Source organism: Acinonyx jubatus, chromosome D1, assembly GCF_027475565.1.
Source record: "Acinonyx jubatus isolate Ajub_Pintada_27869175 chromosome D1, VMU_Ajub_asm_v1.0, whole genome shotgun sequence".
NCBI classification, from domain to species: Eukaryota; Metazoa; Chordata; class Mammalia; order Carnivora; family Felidae; genus Acinonyx; species Acinonyx jubatus.
Window position 1 is genome coordinate 94758299 of NC_069390.1, and position 23347 is coordinate 94781645.

At 45.0% G+C, this 23347-nt stretch overlaps 1 long non-coding RNA gene and 1 other non-coding gene across 2 annotated transcripts; one reads left to right on the forward strand and one right to left on the reverse strand.

Moving 5' to 3' along the window:
- Positions 1-16001: 16001 nt before the first annotated feature.
- Positions 16002-23189, reverse strand: LOC113593146 (uncharacterized). Its single transcript, XR_003413195.2, has 4 exons — positions 22934-23189; positions 18283-18543; positions 17122-17192; positions 16002-17022 (listed from the first exon to the last, which is right to left on the reverse strand). It is a non-coding gene; the product is annotated as an uncharacterized LOC113593146 (long non-coding RNA).
- Positions 22646-22730, forward strand: TRNAR-UCU (transfer RNA arginine (anticodon UCU)). The gene has a single exon. It is a non-coding gene; the product is annotated as a tRNA-Arg (tRNA).
- Positions 23190-23347: the final 158 nt, after the last annotated feature.

The following is a 23347-nucleotide window of genomic DNA, read 5'->3' on the forward strand; positions in this document are numbered from 1 at the left end:
GAAACCATAAGAAAGCTGAAGTGGCTATAATACAATCAGGCAAAATAAAATTTAAAACAAAAAAGCATTACCAGAGATAAAGAGGAACGTTTTATAATGATAAAAGCATCAGTCGATCATCAAGGTACAATTACAATCATTGGTCCACCTGAAAACAGACCCTCAAGATACATGAACCAAAAACTGAAGAACTAAAAGGAAAACAAACAATTGAATAATAATATTCAACATCCCGCCTTCCATAATGGATAGAACAACTAGTCAGAAGATCAATGAGAAAAGAGAAGGCTTGAGAGCAATCCTATCAATGAAACTGAAAGGGCGGGCCTATGCCAGCCGACTCCATCTTGTTCTGTGTCTTTCACCTTGACCACACCTCCTCCCCTTGATTAACCCCCCCCTCACCTGCCTAACAGGACTTGGACCCTACCCCAGCCAATAGGCTGAGGCCATAGCCATTACCTCACCAACTGCCCCTAAGCCCCAATAAAACCTTTGTCCTTTTGAAACTCGCTCTCTCTCCCTGGTATCTCACTGCTGTGTGGGTGCACGTAGGGGACTGAGTTCGAGCTAGCTCGAATAAAGGCTCTTTTGCTTTTGCATCGGACTCGGCTCCCTGGCGGTCTTTGGGGATCACGAATTCTGGGCATAACAAAACAACCCTAACAAACATCCATAAAACAGTCGATCAAAATTAGCAGAAAGCACATTCTTCTCAAAGTACATGAAACATACTCCAGGAAAGCTTATATGTGAAGCCATAAAAGGGAACTCAACAAATTTAAAAGTATTGAAATAATAACCGTATAGTGTACATTCTCTGACCACAATGGAATGGAACTAGAAATCAGTGACAAGGAAATTTGAGAAATTCACAAATATGCAGAAATTGAACTATGCACTCCAAGTAACGAATGGTTCAAAGAAGAGATCAAAAGGGAAATTAGAGGGGTACATGGGTGGCTCAGTTGGTTAAGCATCCGAGTTCGGCTCAGGTCATGATCTCGTAGTTTGTGGGTTCAAGCCCCGTGTCGGGTTCTGTGCTAATGGCTCAGAGCCTGGAGCCTGCTTGGAATTCTGTGTCTCCCTTTCTCTCTGCTCCTCCCCTGTTCATGCTCTGTCTCCCTCAAAAATAAATAAGCATTAAAAAAAGAAGGGAAATTAGAAAGTACTTTGAGGTGAATGAAAATAAAAACACGACATTCCAAAACTTATGGGATGCAGCTAAAGCAATACTTGGAAGAAAATGAATAGCTGTAAGTACCTATACAGATTCAACACAAACCCTATCCTACTTCGAACTAGCTTCTTTGCAGAAATTGAGAAGCTAAACTTATTGTTCATATGGAAATGCTAGGGGCCCAGAATAGCCAATTACAATCTTAAAAAAAGAAGAACAAAGTTAAAAGAAAAACAAAGACTTATGCTTTCTTATTCATAATAACCCCAAAGTGGAAACAACATTAATGTCCATCAACTGATGAACAGATTTAAAAATGTGAAAGAAGCCAGTCACAAATGACCGTAGATTATGTGATTGCATTTATATGAAATTTCCAGAATGGGCAAATCCGTAGAGACAGAAAATAAATTGAGGGCTGCCTGGGGCTGAGGGACTTGGAAGGGAATGATAATTGGCACAGGGTTTCTTTTGGGGGTGATGAAAATGATCTAAAATTTATTGTGGGGATGATGGAACAACTCTGAGTTTACTGAAAACCATTGAATTCAAATGAATGAATTATATCGCGTATAAATGATATCTCAATAAACTTATTATATATTTAAAAATTCTATATATTCATTTAAATCTTTATTGGGGGGGAGAGCACAAGCTGGAAGGGCAGAGAGAGGGGGACAGAAGATCTGAAATGAGCTCTGCGCTGACAGGCTGACAGCAGCAAGTCCAACGTGGGGCTCGAACTCAGGAACCACGAGATCATGACCTGAGCCGAAGTTGGACACTCAACCAACTGAGCCACCCAGGTGCCCCTAAAAATTATGTATGTTTAATGTATTTCTATCTATCTATCTATCTATCTATCTATCTATCTATCTATCTATAAACTTAGAAGATACACAGGAGTTGACTTAATGTAAGGCATGGGTAGTGTTTATGTAGGACATTTCAAATGATAGGGTCCCTTTCCTCAACCACTGTAAAGGTCCATTCTATAGTATCTCTGTATCTTAGTAACTGTAGCATCTGTAGTTAGCCAAGCTCTACTACACTACTTCCAGTGAAAGATCATTCTGCAAACATTTGTTGACATATATGCTAAGCTCTGAGATAACTACAAACTGGACAATTCAGGAATACGGTGTGTTAAGCATTTAACAGTGCTACAAACAAGTGGCAAGGGGATCCGTCTATAGCAAGGGCACCAAACCCAGTCCTAGTAGTCAGTGAAGTTTTCCCAGAGAAACTTATATCAAAGCCCAGGCTGAAAAGGTAGTAAGACAAAGGAGGGAAGGCAAGGGGCAAGGAAAACGATCATAGAAAAAAAGCATAAACTAAGGACCCTGCTTGTTGGGAGCTACAAATCATTGAAAAGGGATGGAGCATAGACTGGAGCATGAGTTCAATCACCAATTGTCAATGATTTCATCAATCACGCCTATGGAATAAAATCCCAAAGGGACAGGGTTCAGAGAAAGCAGGGTCTTGGTGACAGATGGAACAAGAGAAACAAGCAAGGGCCAGGTGATGAAAGCCATCTGTATTGGTCTTCTATGACTGCTAGAACAAGTCACCACAAAATGCATGGCTGAAAATAACACAAATGTACTACCTTATAGTCCTGAAGATCAAAAGTCCAAAATGAGACTTTTGAGGGCAAAATCAAGGTGTTGGCTGCATTTCTTTTAGAGGCACCAGGGGACAAGAACGTTCCTTGCCTCTTCCAGCTTTGAGGGGCTGTCTGTACTCCATGAGCTGTGACACCCTCCTCCACATTCAGACCCCATCACTCAAAACTCTGTTTCCATCTTCTTTTCTGACTCTCCTCACTTCTGCTTTTCTCTTGTAAGGACGCTTGTGATTACGTTGGGCCCACCCAGATAATCCAGGAGAATCTTACCATCTCAAGATCCTTACGTTAGTCAACTTTTGCGAGGTTCCTTCTGCCATGTAAGGTAACATTCACAGGTTCTAGGGATTAGGATAGGGGCATCTTGGGAGTGGAAGGCATTGTTTTGTCTATCACACCATCTTAAGACTTTACTTTTATCTTAAATATAATGGGAAGCGATGGAAAGATTTTAAGAAGAGAAATACATAATAGGACTTAGGTTTAAGAACTATCATTTCAGGGGCACCTGGGTGGCTCAGTCGGTTGAGCGTCCGACTTCGGCTCAGGTCATGATCTCGCGGTCTGTGAGTTCGAGCCCTGCATCGGGCTCTGTGCTGACGGCTTGGAGCCTGGAGCCTGCTTCAGATTCTGTGTCTCCCTCTCTCTCTGCCCCTCTCCCACTCATGCTCTCTCTCTCTCTTTCTCTGTGTATCAAAAATAAATAAAAAACATTTTTAAAAATTAAAAAAAAAGAACTATTATTTCAGATATGATAGGAGAGATATAGAGGATATCCCAGGGACTGAAGGGGAGGGTACTGATTGGGAAGCTTCTCCAGCAATTGAGGCCAGAAAGATGGCAGCTTGATTCAAGGTAGTAGCAGTAGGTATGGAGAGAAGTGGCTAGATTATAGAGATATTAAGATAGTAACTGACTGGGGCGACTGGGTGGCTCAGTCGGTTAAGCGTCCGACTTTGGCTCAGGTCACGATCTCGTGCTCCGTGAGTTCGAGCCCTGCGTCAGGCTCTGGGCTGATGGCTCGGAGCCTGCTTCTGATTCTGTGTCTCCCTCTCTCTCTGCCCCTCCCCCGTTCATGCTCTGTCTCTCTCTGTCTCAAAAATAATAAAATAAACATTAAAAAAAATTTTTTTTTAAATAAAAAAAAGATAGTAACTGAGTAGAAGCATGATACTGTGATTTATAATAGGAAATACATATTTGGTCTTGGTCCCCATTGCTAACACTTAACTCCTCCAAACCTTGGAATTTCCTAAGCAGTAAGAATAATGGAAGAATCTTTTGTTATAGTGTTTGGTCTTTTGTTCTTGGTTCCTGAAATAGCTCCACAGCCATCACGATGACAAGAGTGTCTTGCTATTTATAACAAACCCCTTGCAATCATGTCTGAGTTTACAAGTTCAATCACCAATGGTCAATGATTTCATCAATCATGCCTATGTAATGACGTGCCCATAAAATCTCAAAAGGACGAGGTTCAGAGAGCTTCTGGGTTGGTGAATACATAGACGTTCTGGAAGGTTGGCATGCTCAGAGCAGACACTCCATGCCCTTTCCCCCATATCTTGCCTTACGCAGCTCTTTCATCTGGCTGTTCATCTTTGTTCCTTATAATAACTTTTATAATAAACTGGTAAATATAGGCAAATGTTTCGCCTCGAGTCCTGTGAGCTGCTCTAGCAAATCCTAAAGAAGGTGTATGGGAATCTCTGACCTATAGCCAGAAGCACAGGTGACAGCCGGGACTTGTAACTGCCATCTGGAGGGGGGACAGACTTATAGGACCGAGCTCTTGACCTGTGGCATCTGATGCTAACTCCAGGTAAAGAGTGTCAGAACTGAGTTCATTGCTCAGTGTTGGAAAAAACAGTGCGATAAGAGAAAAGAAGGACTCAATGATGACCCCCTAGAGACCACTGCTTAAAAAGTATCTCTATTATTACAACCATCTCTCCAGACATGTCTTGATGCATATGTATACATACAGATGTAGAAATAAAAATAATCTTTCACCAAAAGGATCATGAAAAAAGTATCTCTATTATTTAATCTATAGGGTACAATAGTATAACATAGATCCAAATATGTGGCTTAACCAGGTAGAAATTTTACAGATGGAGTTTCTCTCTTAGTTAACAGTTCCAATAGTCCAAGGCTGAGGGGCACCTGGCTGGCTCAGTTGGCTAAGTTCCAACTTCAGCTCAGGTCATGATCTCACAGTTCACAGGTTCAAGCCCCCATCGGGCTCTGTGCTGACAACTCAGATTCTGCTTTGGATTCTGTGTCCCCCCCACCCCGCCCCTCCCCTGTTCATGCTCTGTCTCTCTCTCTCAAAAGTAAATAAACATTAAAAAAAAATTCAAATAGTCCAAGGCTGAGGAAGGGGTGTTGAGTATCAATATTGGGAACCCAAGTTCCTCCCATCGTTTTTGCTCTGCACGTTTACCCACAAGATTGAAGAAGACTCATCATGACCACATTCCAGACCATGGGAAGGGAGACAGAGGAAGAGGGCACACTCCTTTCCTCTTAAAGGCATCAACGGGGCACCCGGATGTCTCAGTCAGTTAAGTGTCTGACTCTTGGTTTCGACTCAGATCATGATCACATGGTTTTGGGAGTTGGAGCCCCGTGTCAGGCTCTGCACTGATTGCGGAACCTGCTTGAGATTCTGTCTCCCTCTCTCTGCCCCTCCCACACTCGCACTGTTTCTGTCTCTCTCAAAATAAATAAACTTTAAAATAAAATAAAATAAACTTAAAATAAAATAAAATAGGCACGAGCAAGTGGTGGCATGCATCATATCTGTTTATATCCCAATGATCTGAACCTAATTGCAGGGCCATACGAAGCAAGAGTAGAAAATATAATCTTCAGCGGACAGCCAAGGGCCCAGTCTAAACTGCTATGACCAAAGAAACAATGCGAGAACGGAGGCTGGAGAGACAAGGGAAATGTCTCCAAGTGATCTGGTTGTTAGAAAGTTCTATCATCGTTGAGCTGACCCTGCCTCCCTGACACTCACCGATTGGCCCTACGTCTATCTGACCCGGGAGTCAAGCTGCATATCAGTCTCATTTTCTACATGAAAGCCTTGCACGTATTTGGAGACAACTGTAATTTCCCCCGAAGTCATTTCCAAGCTAACAATCTCAGTTTCCTCTTTATTTCTCACATGGCATGTTTTTCAGATTCTCATGACCTTGTCCAATGTAACTCTGTACACCCTCTGGTGGAACTCGTTATGCAACATGAATGAAATGGGACCTCCATCTTTCCTGTTCTGAAAGTGTATTTCAATTAATATAGCCTTTGATTGTGTTTTAATAAGTGAATCTACTACTGACGTGTGGAGTTTGAGATCAGTGAAAGAACACAACTCTCTATCTCAGACTTCGGTCAAGTAAGGTCCCCATCTTATAGTCACACAACGATTTTATGAACTTTCACGTACTACCCTGTCTATATATCCTTATTACTTTTCATCTTATTACTTTTAGCCCAAGGTTCTAGAATGTCAATAGGATTTCAGCTCCTAATCTATTATTACCGATAACTTCCAGCATGGATTAAAAAAAATTCTAAGCAAATTAAATAGCCAAAAGAGGGGCGCCTGGGTGGCTCGGTCAGTTAAGCTTCAGACTCTTGATTTTGGTTCAGGTCATGATCTTGCCATCTGTGAGTTTGGACCCCACACTGGGCTCCGCGCTGACAAGGTGAAGCCTGCTTGGGATTCTTTCCCTCCCCCTCTCTCTGCTCTCAAATTGTAAGTAGGCTATTAATAGTATATTTGAGCACAAGCTTGCGTGCTCTCTCTCAAAATAAAAAAAATAAAACAATTATCAACTCTAGAAAAAAACACAAAAAGTTGTACAACAAAAGAGGCAATGATAGTATACTATTCTTAATTCCTAGTAGTATTCTATGAGTATCCTGTCATGAATAGTAATGAGTGTTATTTACATAGCAATAATGATGTAAGTACTGAACACAAACGAATAAAGATTGAGATGAAAAATAATGCAAGAGATGAAAAGAGAGGAGTGTAGGAGCATGAACTCCTCACCTTCTAAAACAGAAGGATAGATATTAACTAAAATTGGGGAACCAAGATGTAATAGTATAAGGAAATTCTTTATAAACACAGCAATAAATCCTAGAAGAAATAGCTTATCATTTGAAAGTAGATGGATCTGAGGAGTGGGGCTGTGGACACGAGGCAGGCAGGCAGGAGGCAGCTGACTTTCCTTGTTTCCATTCAGTACCAGTTGACTTTTTTTCTTTCTTTTTACTATGTGCATTTATTACTCTGTTAAAAATAAACATTAATTAAAAAAAAAGAAACAGTTTAATTCGACCTGCTCCATAAGCCCCAGACTAGGAATCTATTAATTACTTTTTATGTGTCATTATCTAACATTTTAGAACAGGAAGGGGAAAGATGCCATTTCCTACACAATATAACACTGCATTTGGTATGGAGTTATCACTTGTGTCAGGGAGATAAATTTAATCACCCCTTTGGTGTCCTATTGTTACGAAGTGACAAAGTTAATGCGATTTGCTCAGTACACTTGTTCCATTATTAATGTGTCACTCAGAATAAGGCTCTAATTTTGTGAAATGACTGAATTTTTATTCTAGCTTTTGAAATCATCATTTCTGTCAGTTTACTTCCAAAAAAAAAAAAAAAGAAAATAAGAAATTTGAAAGAGAAGTAGTTCAGATCCAATTCCCTAAATTGTCTTAGCTCACGGGGAAAAAAACAACTTTTCTGGGAGAAAAATTCAGTTTCATTTATTTCTCCTAAAAATAATATTTCTTTTTTTTTTAAGTTGATTCATTTATTTTTGAGAGAGAGTAAGTGAGCTGGGGAGAAGCAGAGAGAGAGGGAGAGAAAGGATCCCAAGCAAGCTCTGTGCTTACAGCGCAGAGCCCCATGTGGGGCTCGAACTCACGAATGGTGAGATCGAGCCCTGGGCCAAGATCAAGAGTCGGATGCTTAACTGACGGACCCACCCAGGTGCCCTTGATATTTTACATTATAAAACCCAAGTGCTAGGAACCTTAGTGATCATCTAATCCACACTCTTCATCTGTCATTTAAGTAAACTGAGGCAGGGAGAAAAGTCAGAATATTAACCATATTGTAGTGATGCTAAAAGGAGACAGTTTTTTTTTTTTTTTTTTTAATGACCCAATTTTCTGACTACCTATCTTATTTTGGTACTTTGGGTTTCGGTTCAGGTGGTAAGAGAGGCTGGAGCCTGTCTTTGGTTCGCCCCAAATGTTATATGCTAAGTAGTATTCATTCTTTAACACATCCGATATTTGACTTGTCTAGTGTATGCAAGACTTGAGGCACCTGGGTGGCTCGGTTAAGTGTCTGACTTCAGCTCAGGTCATGATCTCGTGGTCTGTGGGTTCGAGCCCTGCATCTGGCTCCGTGCTGACAGCTCAGAGCCTGGAGCCTGCTTTGGGTTCTGTGTCGCCCCTTCTCTCTGCCCCCCCCCCCCAAATAAATAAACATAAAAAAAAAAGGCAGTGGATTAACTAGTGAACCTCATTCACTCTTTTGAGAAACAGAACATGGGCATTTATAGAAGACCTGGGACGCTTCATTCCTTTGCTGGCCTTTGCTGAGTGTACAAACACCCCATGCGCCCAGGTAGATCAAGGTGTTCCTAGCAATCTGCACATGCCCTCCAGCCTCTGGGGAGGACAGCAATTCCCCAGAGCAATAGACCATTTTCCCCCCAGATGAACTCCCATTCATTCAAAGCAGCTGCAGCTGTGTGGGAAGGGTAGGTTTTCACAAGAAGTCCCGGATGAGCAAAGGTAGATGTATGCCCTTGGGATCTTTGCAGCTCTTTCTCTCTTTGTGAGCATGCAAACCAGCCGAAGCCAGCTGCCTGTGATAAAACTTCTCTCAGCCATTACAACGGGTAGTGCAGAAGGAGGTAAAAAATGATCAGATGGACGGCGATGCACTGAGCGATGTGGAAAGTGGAAAGTAATTCCTGTGATCTAAACTTGCTCTTTGCGGTTATTACCGTGTTCCTGCGGAAGCACCATGGAAAGAACCCATGCTTTGGGACCAGACAAATCTGGGTTCAAGTCCCAGCCTCACACCTTCACCCAAAGGACAGTGCACACATCATGTGAGGGCTCTCAGCTTGCGTTCTTCCCTTCTCTGAGGCGATGATACTGTCCGCCTAACGTGCTGTAGGTATGGAAAGCTTCTGAAACACAGCAAGCATCCAATTAATGGGAGCTATTACAGTGATGTTTGTGGAACACCAGCAGGATTCAGCGTAAAGCTTGTAGATTGGGAAAATGTCATCACGATTCGTTGGGGGAAAAAATGTATTTTTATTTTTTCTTATTTTATTTTTTTCCCCCCGAAGACGTGATCATTTTCCTAACTCTGCTGGTGCGCTCTCGTTCCTAAGCAACTTGCAGGCTCGGCCCAGATTTCTGGCAGGGGTCTCTGAGTTGTCGTTGCCAGGAAGAGATCATGCCCCATTTTATCACCCATCCCCAGGGCTCTATCACCTAGACAAATGAACACCCTGCATGAGCTGGGGACCAAGAGAGGGTCAATACTCTTTCTGCCTGTGAAGTACTTTTTGATGGTCTCTACTTGGCATTTATCCTAAACCGAATCAGTATATAGCATTGTTTAGTTACCTGTCTTCCCTAACAGGCGGCAACCCGCGCTTACCATGGGATAGAGAAACAATATCCAGGAGACCCGAAGGCGGCGAGGGGTCCCCGGGGCAGGGAGAGGATCTTGGACTGGTTCTCGAGGGCAGGAAGGGCTAGGGGACAATGACATTGTTGCTCAACTGGCCTATAAAGTGAAACTGTCCTGAACCATCTTAAGAATCGTACATGGAAAGAGAAAGAAAGCAGACATCCAGAACCTGTCCATAATGGGATACGAAGGGCATTTCAGCTTATCCAGGTGTGGTGGTCTTTCCAAGCTGCTGAAAGTGCCCCTGCTACTGGGAACCCAAGGTATTCCTGTGCTCTCATCACTGGTGATGCTGGCATCCCCAGCTCAGAGTGCACTAACACCCCCCCAAGGTCAGCCCCAGAGAACAATTATGGTGGCTCTCTAGCATTCATGAGGGTCCTGGGGGCCTCTGGGCAGGGGATTTGGAGGCGAGGACTTGAAGCACAGGCAAGATCGGTATCCCCTCCTGCCTTGATGGAGACCTAGGCTGCGGTCCTGGACCCGCTTAGGACACTTGTGCATTAACCCCCACCACGCTTCTTCTTGGGGTACACGGCCCCTAGCACTTTGGGGACCATGTCCACATGGGTCCAGTCTCAGGAGTAGATGCCCTCTAGACTCAGGGCCCCTTTCCATATCTCCTCCTCATTCCCTTTTGTCTCCTCGTTCTCCAAAGCGCTTATTCTTCTCATTCACTTTTATTTTTTTAACCATAAAAGGGCTCAGTGGTTCCCCGAAAGAGTTTGATGGTTGATAGATGGAGTAGAAAGTCTGTACAGTCCTTAGCAACACCCAACACTTCTTTGCCTTCCCTGTGGGGTTGGGAAGGACCCAATTCCTGGAAACACAAGTTGATTTTTTGCCAGGGTAAAATAGTATTTCCAGCACTTTCTGATGAGTCATCATCTACCAGGGGTGGACAAAAGGACCTTCGGCTACCGCTGGCAAAACGTAAACAAAACAGAAACTGACAAGGAACCCCCATGCTGTAGGCTCTCTATGGGCCACCCTGCAAGCTGAGAATTTGGTGATACCTTGCATACATTTATATAAATGCCTCATCCCCCCCATCAGAAGAGGGCAAGGAAATGTGTCTTCTTGTCTTTTCTATCCCACGTCACTTAGCATCGTACCTTATACCTAACAAACGCTCAGTCTGAAGGCCCTGCTCCTCTCTTTATTGCTGCTGTTTCAACTCTTGCTCATAGTCTTAAGTCCCTTCACCAGTGTGTTGTGATCCCTGACATACCATCCTATATCTGTAGCCCTCTCCAAGAGGCCCCTGTAAGAAAATTAAACATCTCAGCTATAGTCTGGACTGTCCAGAGCAAGGACTGTAACAAGGCCATATTATCAAAAGCTCTGTGTAGAGATTAATACCAACCCATTAATCTGTACCCTTATGGTTACTCAAGCAGTTATAAACCCACCTAATTGTTGGCTTTAACCCATATTTCTCCATCTTGAGCGCACGGATATCAAAGGAGACCTTGTTAAAGGCGGCTCGAGTTCCGAAACACTTCGTCAAGTATAGTTCCGAGGCCTACTAGTATAATGCATTAAGTAGCACGGAGTTCTGTCTGCAGCACTGTAACAAGATAGCAGTTTATGTTTCTCTCGTGTGAAAGTCCAAGCTGGTAGGCTGGCTTTGCTCCAAGAAATTATCAGGGACATAGGCTCTTGTTTCTGAAACACTTCCGGGTACTGCCCTCATCTGCATGGTTTAAAAGGACTTCCTTATCGACATTTTAGCAAATAACATGCGTCTTCGGTTTAGGGCATGACTCAAAAAGGACATACCTCACTTTTGCTCATATGCACAGCCAGGACTTGGTCACAGGGCTGGATAATTCATTTCTATTTCAGGTAGCTCAAGTAGGCTGAATAATCCCTATAATCCCTACCCTGCTCTCCCCCACCCCCAGCCACCAGCCAAGACACTCATGTCCTAATCTCTAGGTCCTATTGATTATCTGATGTAGCATAGGGACTTGGCACACGTGATTAAGTAAAGGCTCTCAAAATGTGAGATGATCCTTGATTATCTACAGGAATCCAATGTAATAACAAGGGTCCTTGTAAAGGGGAGACAGGAGAGTTAGAAGGCAGAGGATCAAAGAGAGACAGAGAGACGTTTGAAACTGTGCTGGTGGCTTTGAAGATGAAGGACGAGGCCACAAGTCAAAGAAAGCAGGCGGCTTCTAGAAGCTAGAAAAGGCACGGAAAAAGATGGTCTCTTAGAGCCCCCAGAGAAATGCAGTCCTGCTCACGCATTTTAGACCTCCGGCCTCCAGAACTACAAAATATTAAATTTGTGTTGATTTAGGTCACTAAAGTCTTGGTCATTTGTTATGGCAGCAGCAGCAGGAAACGAATACAGCAGCCATTTACTCTGCTGAAATAGCCCTTCCTGTGGAAAAAGCTAAGAAAAGATATTGGGGGATGGTTAGCAGTCTCTACATGACTTTTTCTCACAGTGGTCTTAACACCTGTTCCTAAAGATCGCTCCTGCCTCTTCAAGTTGCTCGCAAACACTCTTTTGAAAATCCCGTGGTTTATCTTGCTGGGGCTCATGGTCAAACCCACGGGCCTCTCTGGTGCCTCAGAGGTAACCGGTGAGGGACCCACCAAGTCACTCATGCTCAGTCTAAGCTGCAAGGGCTCAGCAGCTGACGTTGTTTAAAGCGTTAGGGCGGTCCCCCGGTTCCTTCATGCATCTCAGATCACCGGTCCCCATCTATGACTAGTCCCTTGCCCTTTCAGTGGAGAGATCACTCTCCTTGAGACAGAATCCAGAAACGACTCAGATGCTGGAGGAGTTCTGCTTTCTTAACGGCGCCCGTCAGCAAGCAGCATGCCGTGAGCGCTCAGCAGAACTTTGACGTCCTGCCTTAAATGACTGTTGAAGGTACTAGATCGCCTCCATGGGGTTTACGGAGGCCAGGGCCGTTGTGGCTTTCTGGCCCAATCAGAAGAAGGCAAAGGATTCGGGCTTCTCCATGGGCCTCTTGGCATGGCTTCATTGCCTTCCAGGTATCAAGTGCCCACGTTTCTGGGCCTCCAACCCTCTCAGGCCTCTGCTCCCCACAATAGTTCCAGGGTTGTTCAAAATGATGTATCTGCTTACCTTAGTTCACCCAAAATCCATAGCTTCTTCTGCGAGCTATTTGCTCCCAGAGAAACAGCCTTTGGGACGACAGCCAGCATAATGGGGAAATCAAATAATTCTGGGGATTAAAGTTTCCAAGAGATGAGCGCATCTATCTGTTTTGTTCTCCTCACCTGCTCTGTGTTCTCTCTGCCAACAAGCTCACTCTGCCCCAGATTCATTGGCAGTCAAGGCAGGAGCCAACTGCCTACCAGAGGCGGCCTCGTTAAAATGCACTGCTCTTGCTAATTAGGAGCCAAGGTTCTCCCACGGTGGGCTTGGCCTGGGTATTGCCATTATCTTCATAAATAGACTCTTTACTTTGCAAATGGTGCTGTCATAGCCAGGCATTCCCGACCTGGCAAATGCTCTGCGCATTCTTAAGTGGCGGAGGGAGTGTGTTAGCTCGAGAAGGCAGAGGCATTCATGCTGAAGCAGGGCTCTGTCCTGACTTCACCCCGCTCTGTCTGGGCAGCAGGCAGTCAACACAACGGCTGAATCTGAGTGCACAACCACGATGTGAAGGAACCATATGGCCCAGATTTTCTGGGAGATCTTCTTTCCCGTCATTTTAATCTTTACAGTAAAGGCGACTTGTTAATGCATAAACTGCATAAATATTTTTTAAAGGGCTCTAGTCGTTTTACCTTTTAAATGGCTATATGGGGCGCCTGGGTGGCTCAGTCGGTTGAGCGGCCGACTTCGGCTCAGGTCATGATCTCGCGGTCCGTGAGTTCGAGCCCCGCGTCGGGCTCTGTGCTGACCGCTCGGAGCCTGGAGCCTGTTTCAGATTCTGTGTCTCCCTCTCTCTCTGCCCCTCCCCTGTTCATGCTCTGTCTCTCCCTGTCTCAAAAGTAAATAAAACGTTAAAAAATTTAAAAAAAATTTAAAAAAAATTTAAAAAAATAAATGGCTATACCTACCAATAAATTCACAAATCAGGGGCGGGGTGGGGATTCAGATGAGTTCTTGGTCTCCTTATGTAATCTCTATGAGAACGAGTTTGCTTATTTAATTTCTTTCACCTACAAAAACTCTACTAGCCTGTCTCATGCTTACCTGTACTCGTTCTTTTGCAAGGCCTATTCTGATTCCCTCAGTGAAACGTAACCTCTCCCTTTTCTGCATCGTCAGCGTATGTGTTTATCTCTCTTTCACGCCACCTGTTTGTGGAATACCGACTCTCTGTCAGGTCTGTGCTGAACACACATGATCTCTAATCCCTGCAGTGAACTTGCAACTTAAGTGTTACCCCCATTTTGCAGATGAGAAAACTGAGGCTCAGTGCCGTCAAGAAATGGGTAACACCCATTCACAGAAGTTCACAGTGAACTTCTCTTCTTACTAGACTGCAGACTCCTACAGGGAAGAGCCTGTCTGTCCGTCATCTTGGCATTTCCTTTCTGCCCGAGGCACTCAAGAGTGGTGCATCAAGGAAATGAAGTTCTTGGTTACCATTTAATTAGGGACATAAAACATGCCTTCAAGAGGGGCGCCTGGGTGGCTCAGTCGGTTAAGCGTCCGACTTCTGCTCAGGTCACGATCTCGCTCACAATCTCGCGGTCTGTGAGTTCAAGCCCCGCGTCGGGCTCTGTGCTGACAGCTCAGAGCCTGGAGCCTGTTTCGGATTCTGTGTCTCCCTCTCTCTCTGACCCTCCCCCGTTCATGCTCTGTCTCTCTCTGTCCCAAAAATAAATAAACGTTAAAAAATAAAAATAAAAAAATAAACATGCCTTCAAGAAAAATAGCTGTATTTGAAGACCGTCTAAAAGGATACTTGGTACAAGTAATATACCGACTGCTGGTGAACCTCCCTTCTGCAAAACTTACCCATAAAAGGTTCTATGGCCGAAGTTACAGGGCAAGCTGTTAGCTTTCCCCCTAGTGCTAGTGTTATAGTGAAAGAAGCACTTTGCAAACTTTAATCTGCGCCTGAACCACCTAGGGGGATCTTGTTGAAATGAATATTCAGTTGCTTGTTTGGGGTGGAACTCGAGAATCTGCATTTCTAAATAGCCCCCAGGTGATGTCACCGCTGCTGTTCTGCTGGCCCCACTTTGAGTAGCAAGGCTCTAGGAGACTGAACCATAAACTATAATTGGGGGAAACTGGAAGAAAAAGAAGCAGGGGTGAGGGGAGGTGTGGAGGTTAGAAACCAGAAGGGTTTCAAAATGGGTGAAAAGTGCCTGCCCCCTTACCTCTCCCTGCATTGTGCTCTTTGCCTGGAAATGCCTTGTACATTCTTTCACTGACAAACGTTTATTTATCCTTTGAAACAGTTCAGAGGTCATTGCCAGGAAACTTTGCCGAACGTCCAGCCTGGGCTAGTGTACCTCTCCTGTGTGATCACGATAATCCGTGCATACTTCACTCCGGTCGGCTTCCCCACCCTGATGTGGGAAACAAAGGCAGAAGGAAATGGCAGATAAAATTAAATTTCCTTATAACCTGCGGCCGGTTGGCAAATAAGTGAGGCAGGCCGAGCAAAACGTGTCTCCGGGACTCCCTACTGTCTTGATGCTAATGATTGGCTAGAGGGAAAAAAAACAACCTTGGGTTGACAATAGCTAAACCTCCCGCAATCTGTGAGTCTTCTTTAGCATATGAAAATCTCGTGGGCAACTTCCCCTTGACTTTACCTCCCCCAGCTCCCAAGAATATAACCAGTGTCTCTTCAGGGTCCTGAGGCAGCTCTTTTTTGCCCATGGGTCCTGGCCCCGAGCTTTAGGAAAATCACCTTTCTACACTGAAGACATCTTCAAGAACTCTTTCTTGGCTGTCGGCTCCAGACCCCACAAACCCCACCATCACCCCAAAACCTCATCAACCTGACTGTCCACGCCTTGAGGTCAGGGACTGTGCATTAAAGGTCTGACACCTGATGGTCGCTCTTTAATGAGCTGAATTTCATGGAGACTGAGGAGCGGGTAATGAGAAAACATGGCAGGATTTTTTGTACCTCAATACCCTGGATTTGTCGTCTCACCTCTTTGAAGAGTGAAGAGGTGGACACAAGGAGCAGCCGGCAAAAATTTATTAGAGTATACGATTAGGAAGTAAGAATAGTAGGAAATCTCTCTTTACAGAGAGGGGGCATTCGATGGTGAAGACCTACAGATTATAGGCAAGGGTCCTTGTCTCATAAGGTTCTTGTCTGCCTTCACTTCCCCCTCGTTTCTTGTCAGGCTCGACCCTTATTGGCTGGATGGCTCTGGGTACTGGGTTGTCCAATCCTGATTGGCTCGTTTCCATTGTGTGAGGAGTCAGACTGGTCATACTGTCCCTCATGTACCATGAGTTTTATGGTTTACTTTTTTTAGTCAGGTATTTTGATTGTCAAATTCCCGAGGGGAACCTGAGGGGGAGTAGGCGGTGACTGTTACATTCTTAAGGGGAACCTTAAACCCGAGGGGGGGGGGTTGCTGTAGTCTGAGGCTCCTAGCGTTGTTCCAAAATAGGTGTTTTCCCCCACCCAGGGATCTCAGGTTCTATCCTTTCCCTCTCTGCCTATTTTATCCTATCTTGTCCAATCATAACAGTAACGGTAGCCTACTAGAGATGGAAAGGAAGCAAAGCCAGGACAGCAAAGAAGTTCTGTGCCAGTCATCTGCTGTCCCAGTAAGGCTATGTAAGAAACAACCAGAAAACTCAGTGGCTTAAAACAAGAGGCTTGTATTCAACTCATGAGGGTAGGAGTCGGATGGACAGCTTTGATCCCAGGTTAATCCTCACGTGTCTACCCTCGGCAGATTGGCTCTGCTGATCTTGGCTGGGCCTTCCCGCACACCTGGAGCTCCAGCTCAGGGCCGTCACCCCAGCCGCTAGGCCAGGTTCGGGCTCACGTCCGTGGCAGTCCTCCAAGAGACAGAGTGAAGTGTAGGAGGTCTCCTGATGCCTAGGCTCGCGTATGGCACAACACTACTTTTGCTTCATTTTAATGACCCAAACTAGTCAAAAGGCCAGTCCAGGGTCAAGAAGGGAGGAAATAGGTTCTATTACTTGAAAGGAAGAGTTACAGGTCATAGAGTAAGCACGTGACTGCATGGGGCAGCGTAACTGGGGCCATTTTTGCAATCAGCTGCCATAATTTTAGATTGACTCAGACTCTTTGACTCTTAGTAAGAGTATGCAAATTCCAGGGCACGCCACTAGTGGATCGTGACCTTAATGCTGTCACCTTCTGGAGACAACTGGGCTGCAAACCATAGCCACTCTTTATTATTTGCACATCAGTCACCCAAGGCAAATGTTCTTTCCCAGACTGGCTTCTTAGCGGTTTCCTCCCACTGTCCAGCTGGTGTGTGTTCATATAACTCAGGCTTGGTCTAAAATTAGGGTGAGCAAAACATGATTAGAGAGGCGAATTTGTGGCAAAAAAAAAAAAAAAAAAAAAGTGAAATTGAACCAGAACTAAACATAAATACCTTTACATGTAGCTTCATTCAGATTACCTGTTCCCGCAATCAATGCAGATCCTTAAGAGTTGTTTTCCCTCCTATGTGGAAGAAACCAAAGGAACAAATAAAAAATTAAATTAAAAAAAAAAAAAAGGGACAAGCGAAAACCAGACTCTTAAATACAGAGAACAAACTGGTGGCTGCCAGAGGGGAGGTGGGCAGGAAGATGAAGGGATTAAGAGTACACTTATCCCGGGGCTCCTGGGTGGCTCAGTCCGTTGAGTGCCCGACTTGGGCTCGGGTCATTATCTCACAGCTCGTGAGGTCAAGCCCCACACTGGGACTCACCACTGTCAGGGTGAAGCCTGCTTTGGATCCTCTATGAGCACCAAGAAATGCATAGAATTGTTGAATCACTATATTGTACACCTGAAGCTAATGTAACGCTGTATCTTAATTATGCTTGAATTAAAAAAAAAAAGAGTACGTGCGAACCCTCCCCTCCCCGTCTTAGTTCTCCCCAGAGGCAAACAATGGTATTTTTTAAACACGTCCTCCCAGAAATGCACATATAATCAGATATAAACAAATGCATACATATGTCATCTCCTTGCTTCTGCATTTTTGCATTTATTTGTTTCAATTAACATTACACTTACAAAGAGTTTTCCAAATCAGGGCATAAACACTTTCTCATTCTTTTGTTAGGGCTGCATAATTTTCCATCGTGCGGCCATATCAGAACTCCTGTCCCCGGTCCCCTACTGACAGCCACCTCATTTGTTTCCCTTCTTCTGCTATTGTGTGACCTCAGCTCTAGAGGACCTGAGCGAGCACAGCAATGGATTCCAGACTTCGGCCCTGTGAAGGGATTGGTGACAATGGCTGCTCTATTATCTTCTGATTGGAGACTTTGTCTTAGCTTGTAACCTTGCCACGTGAAAAACAAACAGAAAATTCCATGAAGACCTTCCGCTTGGCCTGTGCCCAGCATTTTGGGAACTTTATGTTCTCAGTGACCTCCAGAGGAAGGCGTCCGGGAGAGTGGGGAGCCAGCAGGCAAGGAGAATATGATTCAAAGTACAGTCGGCTCTGTTGCATTTTTAAAGGGCTGTTGAGAACTGCTTAGGAGAAGGCCAGTTTGCTCAAGCATCTCTCCGTGCTTAAGAGCTTTTCCACATTACTTACCTCTGCTTTGCTCCCGTCAGCACTTTCTGTCCTGGAAGCAAGTTAGAGATGTGCAGAAACGGAGTTCGGATAAAACTTCAGTACAACGGCCGTGGTAAACTGGATGCTTGGGGATCCCAGAACCCCTCGGGGTAGTCTAAATGCCGCAGTCACCATCTAAGATTCAGGAAGGCCAAATGGGTTCGTATCTTAATTTGTCCAGAGGCAATCATGTATACCAATCGTTTCCAAATGCCAGCTCATGCTGCCTCAGAATCACCCCTGTGGGTTGTTTAAAAAAAGAAAAAAATATTGCTGGGCCCCACCTCACAGACCCAAGGAACCAGCCTGTCTGGAATCTATAACAAGCTGCTGGGTAACTCGGAAGCCTCGTCAGGATTGGGAACTCTACCAAGGCAACAGTGCAGATCAACATGACTGCATTTAGAAACCAGGAAGCTCAGGCCTTACAGACTCGCTGTGTGGGACACACCAAATGTTCCGGCACCCTATCAGCCTGATGCTCGGGCGTGGAAAAGGCTTCACATTCTCTCTGGCTTCAATGGCTTCAAAGGCGAAACTCTATCCCTCTATCCCTATCCTAGCTCCTGGCCAGTCCCGTTTCCGACAGGGGACCCTGAATGTCACTTTGCAATGGTGATCTACAGAGAAACATGGGGTAGGGGTAATGCGGAGCTGAGGACAAGTCCGGTGATCCCCTTCTGGCTCACGTGGATACACGCAAGTCATCATGGCGCCCTAGATGCCCTGGGATTGATCAGGCTGACAAGGAAGCTTGTCTGAAGAGGGATAGTAGATATGAGGCTGGACCACCGTCCCAGGCAGGGAATTACTGCCATGAGGTGGTCCCACCCAAGGAAGAGCAGCTGATTTTTTTTTTTAAGTTTTTTTTTTAATTTTTTTTTTTTTTAATTTAGTTTTGAAGGAGAGAGTGTGAGCAGGGGAGGGGCAGAGAGAGAGGGAGACAGAGGATCTGAAGCAGGCTCTGAGCTATCAGCACAGAACCCGATGTGGGGCTCAAACCCACAAACTGTGAGATCATGACCTGAGCTGAAGTCAGATGCTTAACCGACTGAGCCAATCAGGTGCCCCAAGCGACTTTTCCAAGGGAGTTTGAACTCTGGGGCCATTGGGTAGTGTTGGTGAGAAGGGAGGGAGGTAGATTCAGGTGCCCCTGTACTCCAGAGAGAACTGTCTTGTCTTTAAGTCCAGGATCAATCTGGGAAGCTCTGCTTTTCCTAGGGGAAACTTGGCCTCCTCACCCTCTCAAGGTCCTCATCATTGGTGGCCATGGTCACCCCACATGTGTGGCCATTCACGGGGTCTCAGGTGGGGCCTGTGCCTGACTGCAAAGGGGGTTGTTGATTCTGGGGGGGGGGGTGGACCATCAGGGGTGGCGACTCTCTGCTAGACCTAACTTGCCCTTTTACGTAGGGACGACAGATTTTTCTGTAAGTCTGTATACCTGTAAATTTAATGTCAATGCATTACGTGTTTAATGTCCAAAGCTCCAACCAGGATTCTAGAAGAGCAGACCAGTAACGCTTTGCTATTTCAGGATGTACCTGTGCAAATAAATCCTCTTTTAAAAGTCAAAATCTGTTTCTCAAAGTCTGAACAGTGCTTTGTACATAGTTGGTTCTCCGTGAGTGGATGGTAAATTCATGACGATACATCAGTTATCATCCTGAAATTAACTGATATCTACATATAAAAAGATACCCTCTTCTATGGTCGAAGGGCACAACAGTGTTCTTATATTTTTCAATGAGCCTGAGCCAATACTAGAATGTTTGCCCCCAGTGACTTGTAATCATCATTCATGCTTTGAAAGTGTGCCACTTCCGTGAAGGAATAAATGGAAAAAGGATTCACATGAAAATGCTTTCATGGATTAAGGAATTTTAGGTAAATACTTCAGAGGGAACAAAACCCCCTTTCTAAAGCCCCTTTCTCTAAGTATCAATCCATGTCTAAGCCCAAGGCAACTGGAAGCACCTTTACTCCTACACACACCCTATGTCCTTATAGTTGACACAGAGCTTCCCGAACTGGGGCTCCAAGCACAGGCCTGAGCAGTTACTGCTGTAAAGATTTTGATCGATGACAAGCTTTTTGTCTTCCTGAGTTGGATTCAAAAGAGATCTGGGGAGACGAGGCAGAGGGGGAAAGGAGAGAAAAGACAGAGGAACCCAGAAGGAAGAGAGTTCGAGGTACCTGCGAGCACCATTGCTGTCATTGCCTCCAGTACCTCAGGGTTGTCTGGGACTTGGGCACAACAGAACAGAGAAGAAGAAAAAGAAAAATGGACCATTTTCTCCATTCCTCCTAAGCATCCGGAATCTCCTTTCTGCTTGTAGAGCCAGAAGTAGAGGGCTTTCTCCTGGAATTTTCTCTATCCATATCTGCTTCTTGCTTCCAATTTTGGGGCTGCCTTGAGTCCAAGCCAGGAAACATCAGGGAGAAAAAGGGGGGCGGGCAGGGGTAGGGCAGACAATGCTGGTTCTCTGGCATTTCCCATTCTGGGCTTTCCCAATCCAACTGCTATCACTTATTTTTTAGAGTCCTCAAATAGCTACCCTGTGCATTCTTGCTGGTTTTTAGGGCTGCATTCACTCGGAAAGAGGGGTGGAAGGTGCCCATCATATCTTCAGTCCTTCTCTTTTGCTTTGCAGGGATTCCGTCTCACTCTGCTTAACAGACTGTAAGCTGATAAACTAGGGTTTTAACCTTTATTTCATTCTGAGATGAGTTCACAAAGGCAAGAGTCACCAGGGAAGAAGTTTATCTAGTAAGGAAAGTAACCTAAGTTTGGTTTCTTAACTTTTTAGATCACTTCGCTTCCTCTTCAAGATCATGAGCAAGAAAAATCAAAGCTACAGCCTGATTACCATGCAGGATGTGCACCTGCTGAGAAAAAGGTCTACAACGTCTTAAGGTACTCAGAGCACAAAGTAAGCACGAGACCTTAAGGTCAGAGTTGTAGTTTAAGAAAATAGGCTATATGGTCCATACAGAGAGGTCTTTCATACACGCCTCGGGATTTAACTGCAAGAATGCTAACAAGCTTGCTTTCTCAAAGCTTTTTGAAAATATTCATCCAGTTGCCAAGACCAGGGTGTTCTTCATCAAGGACTTCCGAGCAGATAAGATTTAATTTGCACTTCTGTTGGCCTTGTTGGGGAGGGTGAATTCCAGGGAGTGATGTATGTTTTCTGTAAACTCAGCAAGCCATTGTTGAACAGAATTTCTGCAGATATTGTCAGTGGGAATATAATTTGGGTCAATGAATCATAAATTCTATTTTGGTAATTTGCCGAAGACAACATCGAGAACATAGCTATCCCAGTGGGGGAAACTGGAAAGAGACATTCATAACTTTAACAGCATGGCAATAGGGCAGGGAGGGGGGCGGCAAGAAGGGAGACACATTCTGCTTAACAGATTGCAGACTTGTTTTCAACCAATTAGTCACCGAGCAGGTAGGATACTCTTTTTCCTCCAAGCACTGGGGGTGGCTATGAAGCAGTGACCACGGTCTGCCCAGCCACAAACAAACAGGAACATGACACTTGGGGTAAGTCCCCTAAGGTTCTCGGGTGACTACCTCTGTTCAGTTGATCAACCCATGAACTTGTCCCTTGGAACAAATCCACAGACATTAAATGCGACAGCCTCGTGTTGCTGGTGTCCTAGTTTCTGTAGGTTACAGAAAAAGAGCCAGTTCACACACTGGCTTTATCTTTCCTTCCTTTTGCTTCACAAACTCAGGTGGAGCTATGGGTTCAAGGAGACTCCGGTGGGGGGAGGAGCAGTGGAAACGAGTGCCAGGAAGAATGAGCTGTTCCTTAGATGTGGCCTTTCCTTAACACATTTTTTTTTTCAGTGTAGGCTCCACCCCCAGCGTGGAGCCCAACGTGGGGCTTGAACTCATGACCCCGAGATCAAGATCTGAGCTGAGATCCAGAGTCAGCCACTCAACTGACGGAGCCACCCGGGTGCCCCTCAGTACAATTTTATCTGCTTTATTTAAAAAAAAAAATTTTTTTTTTTACATTTCTTTATTTTTGAGAGACAGAGAGAGATAGAGTGTGAGTGGGGGAGGGGCAGAGAGAGCGAGACGCAGAATCCGAAGCAGGCTCCAGGCCCTGAGATGGCAGCACAGAGCCTGACGCGGGGCTCGAACCCACGAACCGCGAGACCATGTCCCGAGCCGAAGTCGGACGCTTAACCGACTGAGCCACCCAGGCGCCCCTACAATTTTATCTGCTTTATAAGTGAAGAGATGGAAAGACTAAAAATAACAAAGAAACCCCAAGTCATCCTTATTCATCCTAGGAATTAAATCGAGGACCCTCGGGGCGCCTGGGTGGCTCAGTCGGTTGAGCGTCTGACCTCTGTTCAGGTCATGATCTCAAGGTCTGTGGGTTCGAGCCCCACATCGGGCTCTGTGCTGACAGCTTGGAGCCTGGAGCCTGCTTCAGATTCTGTCTCTCTTTCTCTGACCCTCCCCCGATCATGCTCTGTCTCTGTCTCAAAAATAAGTAAACATTAAAAAAAATTAAAAAATAAATAAATCAATCGAGGACCCTCAACCAGAATGCCCTTCTTCTTAGCTCATCAGGGTCCTGGAGGAAGAGACAAATCGTACCTGAGGGCGGATGTAAAACCAAGGTCAGACAATTCTGCGTTTACCCTCTGTTGGCAGCCTCCTCACCAATCAGTCCTCAAGAGCTTTGCTCGAGTGAGAAAGCTGCCCTTTGTTTCTGACAAGGACAAACAAGAAAACTGGAGTTTGCAGTAGGAGGGATTTGGATTAGATGTGAGGAAGGATTGTTAGACTCCAAGTGTTGTGAGGCAGAGGGATGAGTTATGAGAGAGAGAGAGAGAGACAGAGAGACAGACCTGCTAAAGATTTTAGAGACAGCTCTCTTCATGGGGTGATCAAAGTCCTTCCAGGAGGACCAATGAATTACCTGGGGAAGGGAAAGAGAAACGACCTTCTTTCAAAAGAAGCAGTGGCTGGGGTGCCTCGGTGGCTCAGTCAGGTTGAGCGTCCGACTTC